Source organism: Ovis canadensis, chromosome 21 (genome assembly GCF_042477335.2).
Source record: "Ovis canadensis isolate MfBH-ARS-UI-01 breed Bighorn chromosome 21, ARS-UI_OviCan_v2, whole genome shotgun sequence".
Classification (NCBI taxonomy): Eukaryota; Metazoa; Chordata; class Mammalia; order Artiodactyla; family Bovidae; genus Ovis; species Ovis canadensis.
Window position 1 is genome coordinate 16,602,158 of NC_091265.1, and position 16,553 is coordinate 16,618,710.

At 40.4% G+C, this 16,553-nt stretch overlaps 1 pseudogene; it reads left to right on the top strand.

Moving 5' to 3' along the window:
* The first annotated feature begins 1,759 nt into the window (after positions 1-1,759).
* On the top strand, positions 1,760-3,489 carry LOC138427257 (cardiolipin synthase (CMP-forming) pseudogene; annotated as a pseudogene).
* Positions 3,490-16,553: the final 13,064 nt, after the last annotated feature.

Here is a 16,553-nt window from a genome sequence, read left to right on the forward strand (position 1 = left end):
GTTCCTCTGCCTTTTCTAAATCCAGCTTGAACATTTGGAAGTTCTTGGTTCATGTACTATTGAAGCCTCGCTTGGAGAATTTTGAGCATTATCTTGCTGGCATGTAAAATGAGTGAAATGATGTGGTAGTTTGAGCATTCTTTGGCATTGCCCTTCTTCGAGATTGAAATTATTTAAGAATGCAAAATGTATACAGGTGAAAAGGAGTACATGGATCAAGGATAATTAAAATTATAATACTTTAAGACTATGGGATTATACAGGAATATTTTCTTTCTTCTGCTTGTAATTTTAATAATGTTGGTATAGCATTTTTTATGTCATTAGACAGTGATTGTCTACTCTATCCCTTTCTCAAATCTTGAGTTTGAATTTTTAAAAGACGCATAGAAAAAACAAAAAGTGCACAGAAATATCTCCTACCATGAGGGTTCAGGAACAAATCAGCCTGGAAATGTTTGAAAAGGAACAGAAAAAAAGGATTCTCACCTGGATGCAGCCCCTAGTCTATTCTCACTACTGAGCCCTGCTTAATAGAATGACACTATCTAAAATGCTTGTTTAAATGTTTGCTTTTTGCTTACTAGAATGGACTAAAAATACATCTTTTCAATGCTTCTGTTGTCAGCAGCAATATCAGTTAATACACTGGAAGCCTCCAGAGGTCATGGTGTTTGCCACCCTAGGTCCTTCCTTGGTCAGTATTGCAGAGCAGGATGTGAAGTAGCTGTCATACCTTAGAGTACCATGAAGAGAATAAACACTAGGTGACCATTTAGTGTTCACCACATGCCAGTTTCTGAGCTGGGTGAGTAGGTGAATGTTTTAACTGAATTGTCCAAACAAAGCTGTGAGATAGTATCATGATTTTTATTTTAAAGATGAGAGATTTGCAGCTCAATGGATTCTGAAAATTCCTAATGGTTTCTAATTTTGCAAAGTAAGAAAGAACTAGGTAAGGTACTTGAAAGTTCTCTATTTTCATACCCTGGAAATGTTGGATAAATTTATGACTGAAAAGATAAAACCTTAAATGTATACATGCCTCCAGTGCAGGAGGTGCAAGAGGCAGGTTGGATGCCTGGGTCAGGAAGATCCCATGGAGTAGGAAATGGCAACCTGCTACACTATTCTCGCCTGGAGAATCCCATGGACAGAATAGCTTGGTTGGCTACAGTCCAGAGGGTCACAAAGAGTCAGACACAGTTGCACTCATTTCATATGCTAGCAAGGTAATGCTCAAAATTCTCCAAGCTAAGCTTCAACAGTACATGAACCAAGATGTTCAAGCCGGATTTAGTCAATCAGGTCGCAAATACACACATACATAGATGAACGCACAGGAAGAAAGATACATAGAGACAAGAGAAAAGCACAGAGTAGTTAGAATACTGAGACTCTGGAGCTTCCAAGGAAGATGATAGAACTCAGTAACTTAAGGGCTTAGGTATTGCCACCTTGTAAGATCTGGAGATAAGTTTTTAGTTCTGCAAAGACTAGGAAATTGGACCTAAGACCCACACACACAGCCAGGATCAGCTATAAGCAGGATGTTCAGTTAAAAAAGAAAAAGGTGACCTAGAAAAAAATCCATCCACCAGTACTGAATAACAAGGAACATCACTACTTTTTGCTTAGACTCTAAATGAGGAAAAATATTAAAATAAAATACTTTCAATTGAGATGGAAAACCTGAAGCTTTGTTTCATGGGGCTTTGGTTTTGCTTTTCTCTTGGCTATTTCATTTTTGGTTATTCTCATGGCCCCAGAACCTCTGGACCAAGAGATTCTTATAGCAGTTTATACCACCAGTGATACAATTTTCACCAAGCCAGTGATAACCCAGAATTAAATGGAACATCTCTCTAGGAGGAGACTTTCACAATCCAGGCCATAAGCTATTCTCATCAATCAAATGATGACCTCACAATCAAAATTTTAAAAAAAAACACATAAGGAAAAACTATGCATGAGTTAACAGACACAGCAAATAGCAGGATTAGAGCCCTAAAGACTTGAGATAGAATAACATAACACTAAAATTTATGGCATAAGCATAATTAAATTAATCAGGGAAGGAATAAACCCTAAGAAAAGAGTCACTATGTCACTATGAAAAACAATGAGGGACTTCCCTGGTGGACCAGTGGCTAAAGCTCCCAGCTCCCAATGCAGGGAGCCCAGGTTCGATCCCTAGCTAGGGAGTTAGATCCCACATGCCACAGTTGAGAGTTTGCATGCTGCAGTTAGAGATCCCATGTGCCACAGCTAAGACCCAGTGCAGCCAAATAAATAAACAAATAATTTTAATGGAAAAAATAAAGGAAAATAATGAGTAGTTTAAAAAATAGAATTTCTAGAAATAAAACTATAGCTCTCATAATTACACCTAACAAAGAGTAAAATAAGTTATTAGATACATGAAGAGGCAATAAAGCACCCAAATGACAATTTTTTTAAAATTAACTGTATATTACACAGCCATTAAAAATGAAGCATATCCTTATATGCAGAATCTAAAAAGAAATTATGCAAATGAACTTGTTTACAAAACAGAAACAGACTCACAGAGAATGAACTTATGGTTGCCAGGGGGGAAGGATGTAGGGAAGTGATAATCAAAGATTTTGGGATGGAAAGGTGCACACTGCTGTATTTAAAATGGATAACCAACAATGTCCTACAATATAGCACAGGGAACTCTGCACAATGTTATGTGGCAGCCTGGATGGGAGAAAAATTTGGAGAACAAATACATGTATATGTATGGCTGAGTCCCTTTGCTGTCCACCTGAAACTGTTAATTGGCTGTACTTCGATACAAATGAAGAGTTTTAAAAAAGAAAAAAAATTAACTGCAGGGCCTTCTTGGGGAGGGGGGAAAAGTGGTCATCACTGCCAAGGGTCCAGGCAATGACAGGGCTAGGAAAACACAACTAGGCCTATGTGAAAATCCATGGACAATTCCAGATGTTTTGTGAATGAGAATTGGCTTGCCTCCAGTTTGGGGCTATTTGATTACCAGAGAATATTTTCATATTGCATTACGAGTTTTTGCTTTAGCTGGCCTACTCGATTTCTTGAATTAATTTTTTGTTCAAAATCTGGACAATCAGAAATCAACTCTTGGATGTGTCCTTGGTTAACCTGCTGATACAATACCTATCAGTACCTTCTATATTAGTTTGACCTATGCAGATATTATTCTGCATGATAATTTTACATGATAATTTTACATGATAATTTTAAAGATGTAATGTTGATTGCTATGACTTTGATGTCAAATATTGAACTCTTCCAACATTGAGAATGCTTGCTAACTATTTCAATCCTTGCTGTGCCACTACTAAATTAAAACCAGTTCTCATCAGCAAGGTAGACACAGAAGTCCACCTCACCTTGGTGGAAGCTTTTTTGGCAGCTGAGTTTTCAGTTATAGTTGACCCTTTAACACATGGACATGAGAGTCGTGGAAATGAGAGCCACTGACCTTGGAGTTAAAAACCCGGAAATAAAAAATGATGTGCTAACAGTTTGACAGTCCCTCAAAAAGTTAAGCATAGAATTACCCTATGATCTGACAATTCCATGTCTAGGTATATACTCATAAGAATTTAAAAAATGAAAGAAAGTGAAGTCACTCAGTCATGTCCCCATGAACTGTAGCCTGCCAGGCTCCTCTGTCCATGGGATTTTCCAGGCAAGTATACTGGAGTGGGTTGCCATTTCCTTCTCCAGGGGATCTTCCTGACCCAGGGATCAAACCCTGGTCTTCTGCATTGTAGGCAGATGCTTTACCCTCTGAGCCCCCAGGAAAAGTGGGAACTCAAATACTTACACACCAATGTTTATAGCAGAATTATTTGCAATAGCCAAAAGATGGAACAACAGATGAATGGATGCTCGAAACATGGTGTTCACATGGAATATGATTTAGATTTTAAAAGGAATGAAATCCTTGTATATGCTACAACATGGGTGAACTTGAAAGATATTACACTAAGTGAAATAAGCCACACACACACAAAAAAACAAATATTGTATGACTCATCTTACATAAAGTACCTAGAATAGGCAAACTCATAGACAGGAAGTAATAGTACTGTAGATGTACTGTAGTAACATCTAGTAAGTGTTCCTAGAGAATGTAGGGAGCGGGGAGTGAGGATTTGTTTTTTAAGAGGTACAGTTTCTATTTGGGATGGTGTAAAAGTTCTGGAAATGCATAGTGGTAGTGGTGGCATATTGTGAATGTACTTAACACCACTGAATTGTACATGTGAAAATGGCTAAATGAGTAAAATGTTGTGTATTTTATAACAATAAAAAAGTATTATTTTATAACAAGAAAATTTAAATACAGGACCACCAAATTACATTTGAAATTCACATAAGTTATGAAAAATTTTTAGCATAAGTCCCTTGCAATATTTGGGATAAACTTATACTAAAAAAATTAATGTGTTGTTTTCCTAACATTCAAATGTAATGGGGCATCCTGTATTTTATGTGGCAACCCTCACAAGAGATGCTCAGAATCTAAACTCAGGTAGGGACAAAGTAATGAAGAGGGTTCGGGAGATATTTTAGGATTTAAACTGATGGACTTGGTGACCAAATGGAATGAGCTTGTGCTCAAAAGAGAGGAAGTATGAATTGCATTGAGACTTCTGTTTTACAGCACAGAAGGGCCATTCATGGAGGTAAAGAACCATCGCAGCCATTCAGTTCATTCATTTGTTCAACTAATCTGTATACTTTGCCAACATTATTGTGGAGAGAGCTGTCCAGACTTCAGTGAAAAATAGTCCAAAGGGGCCTGCGGACAAGTAAGGAGCAAGTGACAACTGGTTATGAAGCGTTCTGTGATGGGGGAATGGGGGGAAAGTGGGCATCTGTAGCAGAGGTCATGAAATCTGGAATGGGGGAGCAGCAGCGGAAGGGCCTGGACAAGGCCTGAGGATGGTCCTGGCCTCCTGAATTCTCACGTGGAGTGGCCTTGCAGACCATGAAGAATCTTACGTATTTCTTGCCAAAGATCTGTGTCCTTCTAAGGAGAATCTAGCAGCTCCCAAGCCCAGTAGAACCTGTTGCCAGCAGGTTCAGATAATATCGTTCAAACTGGAATGATTACTGTCTGCCCTGCTGCCTTCCTGGAACAATGATTTGAAAGGCAAAATATAGAATATATTGTTCGGATCCTTGCCAACCATGGGTTTCCAAATGCCCAACATGCAGCAGCCAGTGGGGCATGGGAAATGCACATCTTCTAGATGGGGTGGGTGCCTTGGCTTTGCTTCCTGCAGGAACTGCCTAAACTGGCTCCCTGCTGCCTCATAACACCCTGCACACCCACAAATTATTACTTCATTAGACACATTGTAGCACCACTAAAATTACATCTGCCAAAAAAAAAAAAAAAAACGCTTCATTAAAGGACTAGGGTTGGCTTAGGAGGAGAAATGAGTCATAAAGATTAAAGAAAAGCCATTTCCACAATCTTGGCAATTCTTGAGAAATTCCCTGAGGCTGCTCAGTAGAAAATTAAATCGCCCTGCTAGCTAGCTGGATTCTTGTAGCTTTCAGAGCCTAGAGATCCAATCTTACTCATCTCCCTGTGGGTCTTTCCACTGAGCAGGCAGGGTGAAATGTTTGTCAAGTTCAGCGGAAATTTAGAGATGATTAGGTAATGAGATAGCCAAGATGCTGGGGTGGGGCAAGGTGACCTGAATATAAGCTGCACCTTGATCTGCATCCAGGGGAGTACAATCTTACCTTGTGGCATGGGCAGGGGAGATAGGGAGGCAGACCCTGAGAACATCAAGATAAATGAGCAAAGGGGTCTACAGATGGGATTTTAGGACAGTGTAACCATACAGTATGGCACTGCAATTGTGGGTATATGTCATTATACATTTGTCCTAAACTGTAGGTTGTAGGTCCGTCTAGTCAAGGCTATGGTTTTTCCAGTGGTCATATATGGATGTGAGAGTTGGACTGTGAAGAAGGCTGAGCACCAAAGAATTGATGCTTTTGAACTGCGATGTTGAAGAAGACTCTTGAGAGTCCCTTGGACTGCAAGGAGATCCAACCAGTCCATTCTGAAGGAGATCAGCCCTAGGATTTCTTTGGAGGGAATGATGCTGAAGCTGAAACTCCAGTACTTTGGCCACCTCATGTGAAGAGTTGACTCATTGGAAAAGACTCTGATGCTGGGAGGGATTGGGGGCAGGAGAAGAAGGGGACAACAGAGGATGAGATGGCTGGATGGCATCACTGACTCGATGGACGTGAGTCTGAGTGAACTCCGGGAGTTGGCGATGGACAGGGAGGCCTGGCGTGCTGAGATTCATGGAGTCACAAAGAGTCGGGTACGACTGAACAACTGAACTGAACTGAACTGAACTGTAGGTTGTATACCAGGAATGAACTCTAAGAGTCAAAAATATTATGTATCCATATTGGTTCATCATTTGTAACAAATGCACCACACTAATACAAGATGTTAATAATAGGAGAAACTGAGTGGAGAGTGAGGAGGTATACAGGAACTCTCTATACTTTCTACTCACTTTTTCTGTAAACCTAAAACTGCTCACTGTCACGTTTCACTTTCATGCATTGGAGAAGGAAATGGCAACCCACTCCAGTTTTCTTGCTTGGAGAATCCCAGGGGTGGTGGAGCCTGGTGGGCTGCCGTCTATGGGGTTGCACAGAGTCGGGCACGACTGAAGTGACTCAGCAGCAGCAGCAAAACTGCTCAAAAAAAAAAAAGTCTTTTAATTTAAAAAGGGGGGAAAGGGCTCAGTTTCTGTATCAAATGTGTTTTGACAGAATGGGAGGAACCAGAACAGATGAAACCTAACTCCTTTTAGTTATAATATTAAATTTCCCAATTTTATTCAGTTCAGTTCAGTCACTCGGTCACGTCCTACTCTTTGTAATCCCATGGACTGCAGCATGCCAGGCTTCCCTGTCCATCACCAATTCCCAGAGTTTACTCAAACTCATATCCATTGCGTCAGTGACGCCATCCAAACATCTCATCCTCTGTCGTCCCCTTCTCCTCCTGCCTTCAATCTTTCCCTGCATCAGGGGCTTTTCTAGTGAATCAGTTCTTCACATAATGTGGCCAAAATATTGGACCTTCAGCTTCAGCATAAGTCCTTCCAATGAATATTCAGGACTCATTTCCTTTAGGATGGACTGGTTGGATCCCCTTGTAGTTCAAGGGACTCTCAAAAGTCTTATCCAACACCATAGTTCAAAAGCATCAGTTCTTCAGTGTTCCGCTTTCTTTATAGTCCAACTCTCACATCTGTACATGACTACTGGAAAAACCATAGCTTTGACTAGATGGACCTTTGTTGGAAAAATAATGTCTCTTTTTAATATGTCTCTTTTTAATGTCAGCTTTTTAATATACTGTCTAGGTTGGTCATAGCTTATCTTCCAAGGAGCAAGCATCTTTTAATTTCATGGCTGCAATCACCATCTGCAGTGATTTTGGAGCCCCCCAAAATAAAGTCTGTCTCTGTTTCCACTGTTTCCCCATCTATTTCCCATGAAGTGATGGGACCAGTTGCCATGATCTTAGTTTTCTGAATGTTGAGTTTTAAGCCAACTTTTTCACTCTCCTCTTTCACTTTCATCAAGAAGCTCTTTAGTTCTTCTTCGCTTTCTGCCCCATAAGGGTGGTGTCATCTGCATATCTGAGGTTATTGATATTTCTCCCAGCAATCTTGATTCCAGCTTGTGCTTCATCCAACCCAGCTTTTCTCATGATGTACTCTGCATATAAGTTAAATATGCCGGGTGATATATACAGCCTTGATGTACTCCTTTCCCAATTTGCAACCAGTCTGTTGTTCCATGTCCAGTTCTAACTGTTGCTTCCTGACCTGCATATAGGTTTCTCAAGAGGCAGGTCAGGTGGTCTGGTATTCCCATCTCTTTCAGAATTTTCCACAGTTTATTGTGATCCACACAGTCAAAGGCTTTGGCATAGTCAATGAAGCAGAAGTAATTTTTTTTTCTGGAACTCTCTTGCTTTTTTGATGATCCAATGGATGTTGGCAATTTGATATCTGGTTCCTCTGCCTTTTCTAAATTCAACTTGAAGATCTGGAAGTTCACATACTGTTGAAGCCTGGCTTATAGAATTTTGAGCATTACTTTACTAGCATATGAGATGAGTGCAATTGTGCAGTAGTTTGAACATTCTTTGGCATTGCCTTTCTTTGGGATTGGAATGAAAACTGACCTTTTCCAGTCCTGTGGCCACTGCTGAGTTTTCCATATTTGCTGGCATATTGAGTGCAGCACTTTCACAGCATCCTCTTTTAGGATTTGAAATAACTCCACTGGAATTCCATCACCTCCACTAGCTTTATTCATAGTGATGTTTCCTAAGGCCCACTTGACTTTGCATTCCAGGATATCTGGCCCTGGGTCACACCATCATGGTTATCAGGGTCATGAAGTTTTTTTTGTGCAGTTCTGTGTATTCTTGCCACCTCTTCTTAATATCTTCTGCTTCTGTTAGGTCCATACGATTTCTCTCTTTTATTGTGCAAGGGAACTTTGCATGGAAAGTTCCCTTGGTATCTCTAATTTTCTTAAAGAGATCTCTAGTCTTTCCCATTCTGTTGTTTTCCTCTATTTCTTTGCATTGATCACTGAAGAAGGCTTTCTTATCTCTCCTTGCTAGTTTTTGGAACTCTGCATCCAAATGGGTATATCTTTCCTTTTCTCCTATTCCTTAGCTTCTCTTCTTTTTTCAGCTATTTGTAAGGCCTCCTCAGACAACCATTTTGCCTTTTTGCATTTCTTTTCCTTGGGGATGGTCTTGATCCCTGCCTCCTGTACAATGTCACAAACCTCCATCCATAGTTCTTCAGGTACTCTGTCTATCAGATCTAATCCTTTGAATCTATTTGTCACTTCCACTGTATAATCGTAAGGCATTTGATTTAGGTCATACCTGAATGGTCTAGTGGTTTTCCCTGCTGCTGCTGCTAAGTCGCTTCAGTCATGTCCGACTCTGTGACCCCATAGACAGCAGTCCTCCAGGCTCCTCTGTCCCTGGGATTCTCCAGGCAAGAATACTGAAGTAGGTTGCCATTTCTTTCTCCGATGCATGTACGCATGCTAAGTCCTTCAGTCTTGTCCAGCTGTGTGTGATCCCATAGACGGCAGCCCACCAGGCTCCTCTGTCCACAGGATTCTCTAGGCAAGAATACTGGAGTGGGTTGCCATTTCCTTCTCTGAGTGGTTTTCCCTACTTTCTTCAATTCTATCAAAGGATCATAAGTCAACCACCCCCTCCCAAGAGTGGGGAGGGGATGCAGAGTCTTCCCAGGGTCAGAGTAAAGTGGAGGTAAGACAGGCAAGTATTAGACTAATTCATAAATGGGCAAGGTCCAAGCAAATAGGACTGTAAGCATTTAGAGAGTAGGGACTGTTTTATTAACCTGTGTGTGCAGTCTACCATGTTTGCAATATGAATGAAGGAATCAATAAATGAGAGCAACCAATTTGTTTAAGGCAGTTATCCACAGGTAAATGAATTAGAAACACCAAGGAATCTTTCCCAAAATACACAAGCCCATTAGTCCTTCTCAGCCCATAAAGGTTAGAATAAACCAACTATAAATATGCCAGTACTCAATACCACCGTAAGCATACAGCACCAGTGCCCTCATAGCACTCACAGCTGCCTCCCTCCCACCTCCACCCATCCCTGGGTTAAGAGCTGCCGTGTTTAAGCACTTCTCTGCCTCTGATACACGTAGCCATAGGATAAATGCACTATTGCCCTGTGGTGCCTGAGGGAGACCCGGGCTAAGGAAGAACTGGTCTTTGCCAAGTTCACTTTGTCTGGGACAAAGCCCTGTGTGCAGGGCTGTGTGCAAAGCCCTGTGTGCAGGGCTGTGTGCAAAGCCCTGTGTGCAGGCAGCGGATGTGGCTGCCTTTCATTCCCTGCCTCTCTCTCACTGCTTCTCTCTACCTGGGCAGAAGCCTTCCCTCAGGTGCTTATGGGACTTCATTTAAGATTGCAGGAGGCCTCTGTTAAAACACATGAGCCATCCTTAAGCTCTCTCTATAGCACCAAAGTGTATTTACCTGAAGATCTAGTTGGTAGCTTTCTCCTTGGGAAAAGGGGAGAGTGTCAGAGGCCAGCCTGGATTGATTATCAGAGGTATGAGGGGCTTAGTAGTGGAAGGCAACCCCTAGCTTCATGCCCTGGAAGGTCAGTCTAGAATGGTACCAAGGGCCTGGGGTAAGCTTTGGATTCAGAGAATCATAGGAGATTTGGCATTTAACCTCAGTTTTAAGAATAAGTAGGAATTTTCAATTTTCATGCTGGCAGAGAAGGCAAGAAAAAATTAAAATCAGTTTGTTTCAGAGATTCCTAAGAGTTGGCCCATGGGCCTAAGAGTTGGGCCCATGGCCCAAATCTGTTAACAAGAGATAGGGGATTTTATGTTGATTATCTGTCTTCCCTGGTAGTTCAGCTGGTAAAGAATCCACCTTCAATGCAAGAGACCCTGGTTTGCTCCTTGGGTCGGGAAAATCTCCTGGAGAAGGGATAGGCTACCCACTCCAGTATTCTTGGGCTTCCTGGTGGCTCAGATGGTAAAGAACCTGCCTGCAATGCGGGAGACCTGGGGGTTCTATCCCTGGGTCTGGAAGATCCCCTGGAGGAGGGCATGGCAACCCTCTCCAGTATTCTTGCCTGGAGAATCCCCATGGACAGAGGAGCCTGGCACGCTACATTCCGTGGGGTCACAAAGAGTCAGAAATGACTGAGCAACTAAGCACACACATATGAATTTTCATACCAAGTGAAGTTAGTCACACAGAGGAAGACAAATATCACATGATATCAATTGTATGTGGAATCTGGAAAAATGAACTTATTTACAGAACAGACTGACAGACATGGCAAACAAACTTATGGATTATCGAAGGGTGGGGGCAGGGATAAATTAGGAGTTTGGCATGAACAGATGCAAACTATCATATATAAAATAGATAAGCAATGAGAATCTAGCATATAGCACAAGGAACTATATTCCTATAATGGAAAAGAATCTGAATAAGAATATATGTATATGTATGTATGTGTGTGTATATATACATATGTATTGCTGTGTATGACTGAATCACTTTGCTATATACCTGAAATAATGCAACATTGTAAATCAATTATATTTCAACTAAAAAAAAAAGTAACCAGAGAAGGTTAACTCAATATGAAGTAAAACAAAGTTACAGAGTAAACTCTAAAAAAAAAAAAAAAAAGGAGACAGTTTTAAGTTTCTTACTCATGCTCATGCATATTCACTGATGCATGTCCACTCCTGGGCAATCTGGGCGTTTCTGGCCCCAAGACCACTCTACTCTAAACTTGACCTTCCTTACTTCCTACCTCCCTCCCTCCCTGCCTTTCTTCCTTCCTTCGTCTTTTCTTTCTTTTTTCTTCACTTTGGTGTTAGAACATCAACATGCTCCTGCTGTCCAATTTCTTAGTTTGTCTAAGAGGTGAGGCAGGATGAATTTACTCTGTGGGAGCTCAGACAAGAGTTCCTGAAACCATGAAACAGCATAGTATGTCCCGCATAGATGCCTGTGACACCAGCTGAGCAAAGTGTTAACACTAATGCTTCCCAAACTTTAATGTGCATGCGTATCCCCAGGGATCTTATTAAATTACGGATTCCTGATTCCGTCAAGCTGGGCTGGAGCCTGAAATGCTGCATTTAGAACAAACTCCCAGATGTTGTTGGTTCTGCTGACTGACGGGATCCACTCTTTGAATAGCAAAGGATACACCACTGTCAAAGCATAGGGAAGCAAATTCTTACCTTCTTCAGTGGAGTGTATGAGAGAATGTTCACCTATCACCAGTCTGCCCATGGCTGCTTCCAGGTACCAAGTTCTAGGATTTGAAGGGGCATGTTGTGGTCTGACTGGTTGGTTAAGAATGTATTCATATACACTTCATCCTGACCCCCAGAGCATAGGCATCACACCATATTGAGTTTCTTTAAGGGTCTTTCAACTGAATTATGTATGAATAAGGCAGGATGAGAAGAGTAAATGGAGGAGATGAGAAGAGAGAAGTGTGTGCACGCACAGACCAGCTCAGCCAAAGTCTCAGCATTCCAGTGCAGTGGAGATTGACTAGATGGTGATATAACCTCTCTCCTGCTCATGGACCCACAGAAAAAAATACATTTATCAGTGTCCCTAAACATTCTGCCCAATGGATTGTGGAAGACAGTGTTATATGACTCTTCCAAGACTGGCCTATAAAGTCCTCTCTTGCATGATTCTTGACTTTCCCCTCTCCCATGGGAGCATCCAAGAGAGGGCTCCAAGGCCCTTAGAGAAAGGCAGTGTCACAAGAGAGCTACCACGGGTCCTGAATCATGTGGCAGCCTGCCCAGTGAACACTGATTGAGTTTTAACCACACACCAAAAAATGAATCAATATTGTCTAAGACCTTGAAATTTGAAGACTTAACTGTGTATTAGTCAGGTCCACCTACTGAGGAAACAGAAACAACTTTTAAGTCTTTCAATAGAGGAAATTTAATATAAGGAATTGGTCACAGGAAAGATGAAAGAGCTTAGAACCAAAAAGTGAGATGGGGAAGTAACGCTTTTTCAGCAACAACTGGGTGATAGTTCATTCTTAGTCTTGGCTGGATGACAGGAAGAAGCAGATTTGTCAGAACTCAGTACTGGAATTGCCTGGCTGAAGCTGGGATCCCTGTTGGAGCTGCCAGTCAGAGGTGGGGCCACAAAGTTAGAGGTGATCTTGCAGGATCTAGGGCTCAGAGGAGACAGCCACTGCCAGAAGATTAAGAAAATCAGAATTATCTTGGCTTCTGCTGTCCTTTGTCAACACATCCCATTCATCTCACAACATGGGAACCAGCCAATTAGAAAGTTTGTAAAATATTATTCTCTATGATATGTGAAAGGATGGGGGAAGGCAGGATATGGATCTGAGAGAAAATAGGTAATTGGACAGCTGTATTACCATCCTTAATATATTTACCGTGGTCCCCATGGAGTTCCTTGGGCTCAGTGGTGCCACAAAGATTGTTCAACCTTTGCTTGACTATTTCCTCAATATACCTTTGTCGGCCCTTGTCTAGTTAGCCTACTTTGCAAAGAAAGACAAGTTTGTGGAATGCTCTCACATCCTAAGTCTCCAGAGCACAAGCAAGAATGACAACTGGCTATGTGTCTGTGGGTTAGTTGCTCAGTTGTGTCTAACTCTTTGTGAACCCGTGGACTGTAGCCCACCAGTCTCCCCTGCCCATGGAATTCTCAAAGCAAGAATACTGGAGTGGGTAGCCATTCCCTTCTCCAGGGTATCTTCCCAACCCAGGGATCAAACTTGGGTCTCCTGCATTGCAGGCAGATTCTTTCTTTTTTTAATTTATTTATTTTAATTGGAGGTTAATTACTTTAAAATATTGCATTGGTTTTGCCATACATGGTTCTTTACCATCTGAGCCACTGGGGAAGCCTGACAACTGGCCATAAGAAGGTACAAAGAAAACTTTAGCCTAAGCTTTACCATTTAAGTCTGTGAGCCTCAGCAATTTATCAGTTGACTACCAGTAGGATGGGAACTAGTCAATACTCTGATCTTATTGTGAGTAAGAAATGAGATAATTTATGTAAAGAGCTTGATACAGTTATGATAGAGTTATATAGAGTTACACTGCTTAATAGTTATGCCTGGTATACAATGACCACTATTATTCACTCATTCACATACATACTTAGGGCCTTTGTTGTTGCTGTTCAATAGCTAAGTCATGTCTGACTCTTTGCAACCCCATGGACTGCAACACACCAGACTTCCCTGTCTTAGGGCCTATCACACATCAAAGTCTGTTCTATGCTAAAGGCTATGAATAAACAAAAGACTATGACAAAAGATAAAATCCCTATCTTCCTTGAGTTAATACTTTAGTTAAGGTTAATGCCTTTTTCATCAAGTGGGAAAGAGAAAGAATTTACATTTACTAGCAGGTTCTTTTCAGCTCTGAAATACATAATTTTTACTCAGAGGGACAGTTTCACTCAAATAAAGCTTAGTCAACACTTATAATCATTCAACTTTAGATGTAAATTAATGTATGTTTCCTTTTACTGGAGATAGGCCACATTAATGTAAGTGGCACTTGCCAAGAAGCTGTGGTGAGGATTTTTCATTGGATAATTGGGTTATATCACATGGGCTCAAAAATCTCTTCTATGTTTATGATAAATGCAACCTAGACTTAAAGCTGCTTAAGATCTGTCTTGCCCACCATAATATTTCCAACATCTAGCACAGTACCTGGTACTTAACAGATATCTAGTAGATATTTGTTAAATAAATGATTGGTGGCTCTTTAATTCTTGGACTTATGAGTCTATTATTGTTGCCCCGGGTTTATTAGAGCATTTACCACCTTGTATTGTTGTCACTATTTTATCTGTCTGTCATCCATACTCATTTGTGATCTCCCTAAAGATGGGGCCTGTTTTCTTAATCTCTGCTAACCAAGACTGCACTCAACAAAAACCAAATGTAGTTGACCTTTCAAAAACACAGGTGTTCAAAACTAGACAAAAACGACCAAAAAAAGAAAATGATAGGCCAATATCACTGATGAACATGGATGCAAAAATCAACAAAATTCTAGCAAACAGAATCCAACAACATATTAAAAAGATCATACATTATGAATAAGTGGGCTTTATCTCGGGGACACAAGGATTCTTTAATATTCACTAATTAATCAATGTGATACACCACATTAACAAATTGAAAGATGAAAACTATATTATCTCAATAGATGCAGAAAAAGCCTTTGACAAAATTCAACATCCATTTATGACAAAAAAAAATGCAGAAAGCAAGTATAGGAGGAACATACTTCAACATAATAAAAGCCATATATGATAAACCCACTGCCAACATTATCCTCAATGGTGAAAAATTGAAAGCATTTCTGCTAAAGTCAGGAACAAGACAAGGGTGCCCACTCTCACCACTACTATTCAACATAGTTTTGGAAGTTTTTGCCACAGTAATCAGAGAAGAAAAAGAAATAAAAGGAATCCAGATTGGAAAAGAAGAAGTACACTCTCATTGTTTGCAGGTGACATGATCCCCTACATAGAAAACCCTAAAGATACCACCAGGAAATTGCTAGAGCGAATCAATGAATATAGTAAAGCTGCAAGATATAGAATTAATACATAGAAATCCCTTGCATTCCTATACACTAACAATGAGAAAACGGAAAGAGAAATTAAGGAAACAATTCCATTCATCATTGCAATGAAAGTAATAAAATACTTAGGAACAAATCTACCTAAAGAAACAAAAGACCTATATATAGAAAACTATAAAACACTCATGAAGGAAATAAAGGATGACACAAATAGATGGGGAAATATACCATGTCCATGGATCAGACCATGGTATCAGAAATATACCATGTCCATGGATCAATATAGTGAAAATGAGTATACCCAAAGCAATCTATAGACTCAATGCAATCCCTAACAAGCTACCAACATTATTTTTCACAGAACTAGAACAAATAATTTCACAATTTGTATGGAAATACAGAAAACCTCGAATAGCCAAAGCAATCTTGAGAAGGAAGAATGGAACTGGAGGAATCAACCTGCCTGACTTCAGATTATACTACAAAGCTACAGTCATCAAGACAATATAGTACTGGCACAAAAACAGAAATATAGATCAATGGAACAAAATAGAAAGCCCACAGATAAACCCACGCACCTATGGACACCTTATCTTTGACAAAGGAGGCAAGAATATACAATGGAGAAAAGACAATCTCTTCAACAACTGTTGCTGGGAAAACCAGTCAACCACCTGCAAAAGAATGAAAGTAGAACACTTTCTAACACCATACACCAAAATAAACTCAAAATGGATTAAAGATCTAAATGTAAGACCAGAAACTAAAAGTTCTAGAGGAAAACATAGGCAAAACACTCTCTGACATAAATCACAGCAGTAAACCCTATGACCCACCTCCCAGAGTAATGGAAATAAAAGCAAAAATACACAAATGGTACCTAATTAGACTTAAAAGCTTTTGCACAACAAAGGAAACTTAAGCAAGGTGAAAAGACAGCTTTCAGAACAGGAGAAAATAATAGCAAGTGAAGCAACTGACAAAGGATTAATCTCAAAACTATACAAGCAGCTCATGCAGCTCAATACCAGAAAACTAAATGACCCAATCAAAAAGTGGGCCAAGGAACTAAACAGACATTTCTCCAAAGAAGACATACTGATGGCTAACAAACACATGAAAAGATGCTCAATGTCTCTCATCAGAGAAATGAAAATCAAAACCATAATGAGGTATCATCTCAGGCCAGTCAGAAAGGCTGCTATCAAAAAGTCTCAGTTCAATTCAGTTGCTAAGTTATGTCCGACTCTTGGTGACCCCATGAATTGCAGCACGTCAGGCCTCCCTGTCCATTACCAA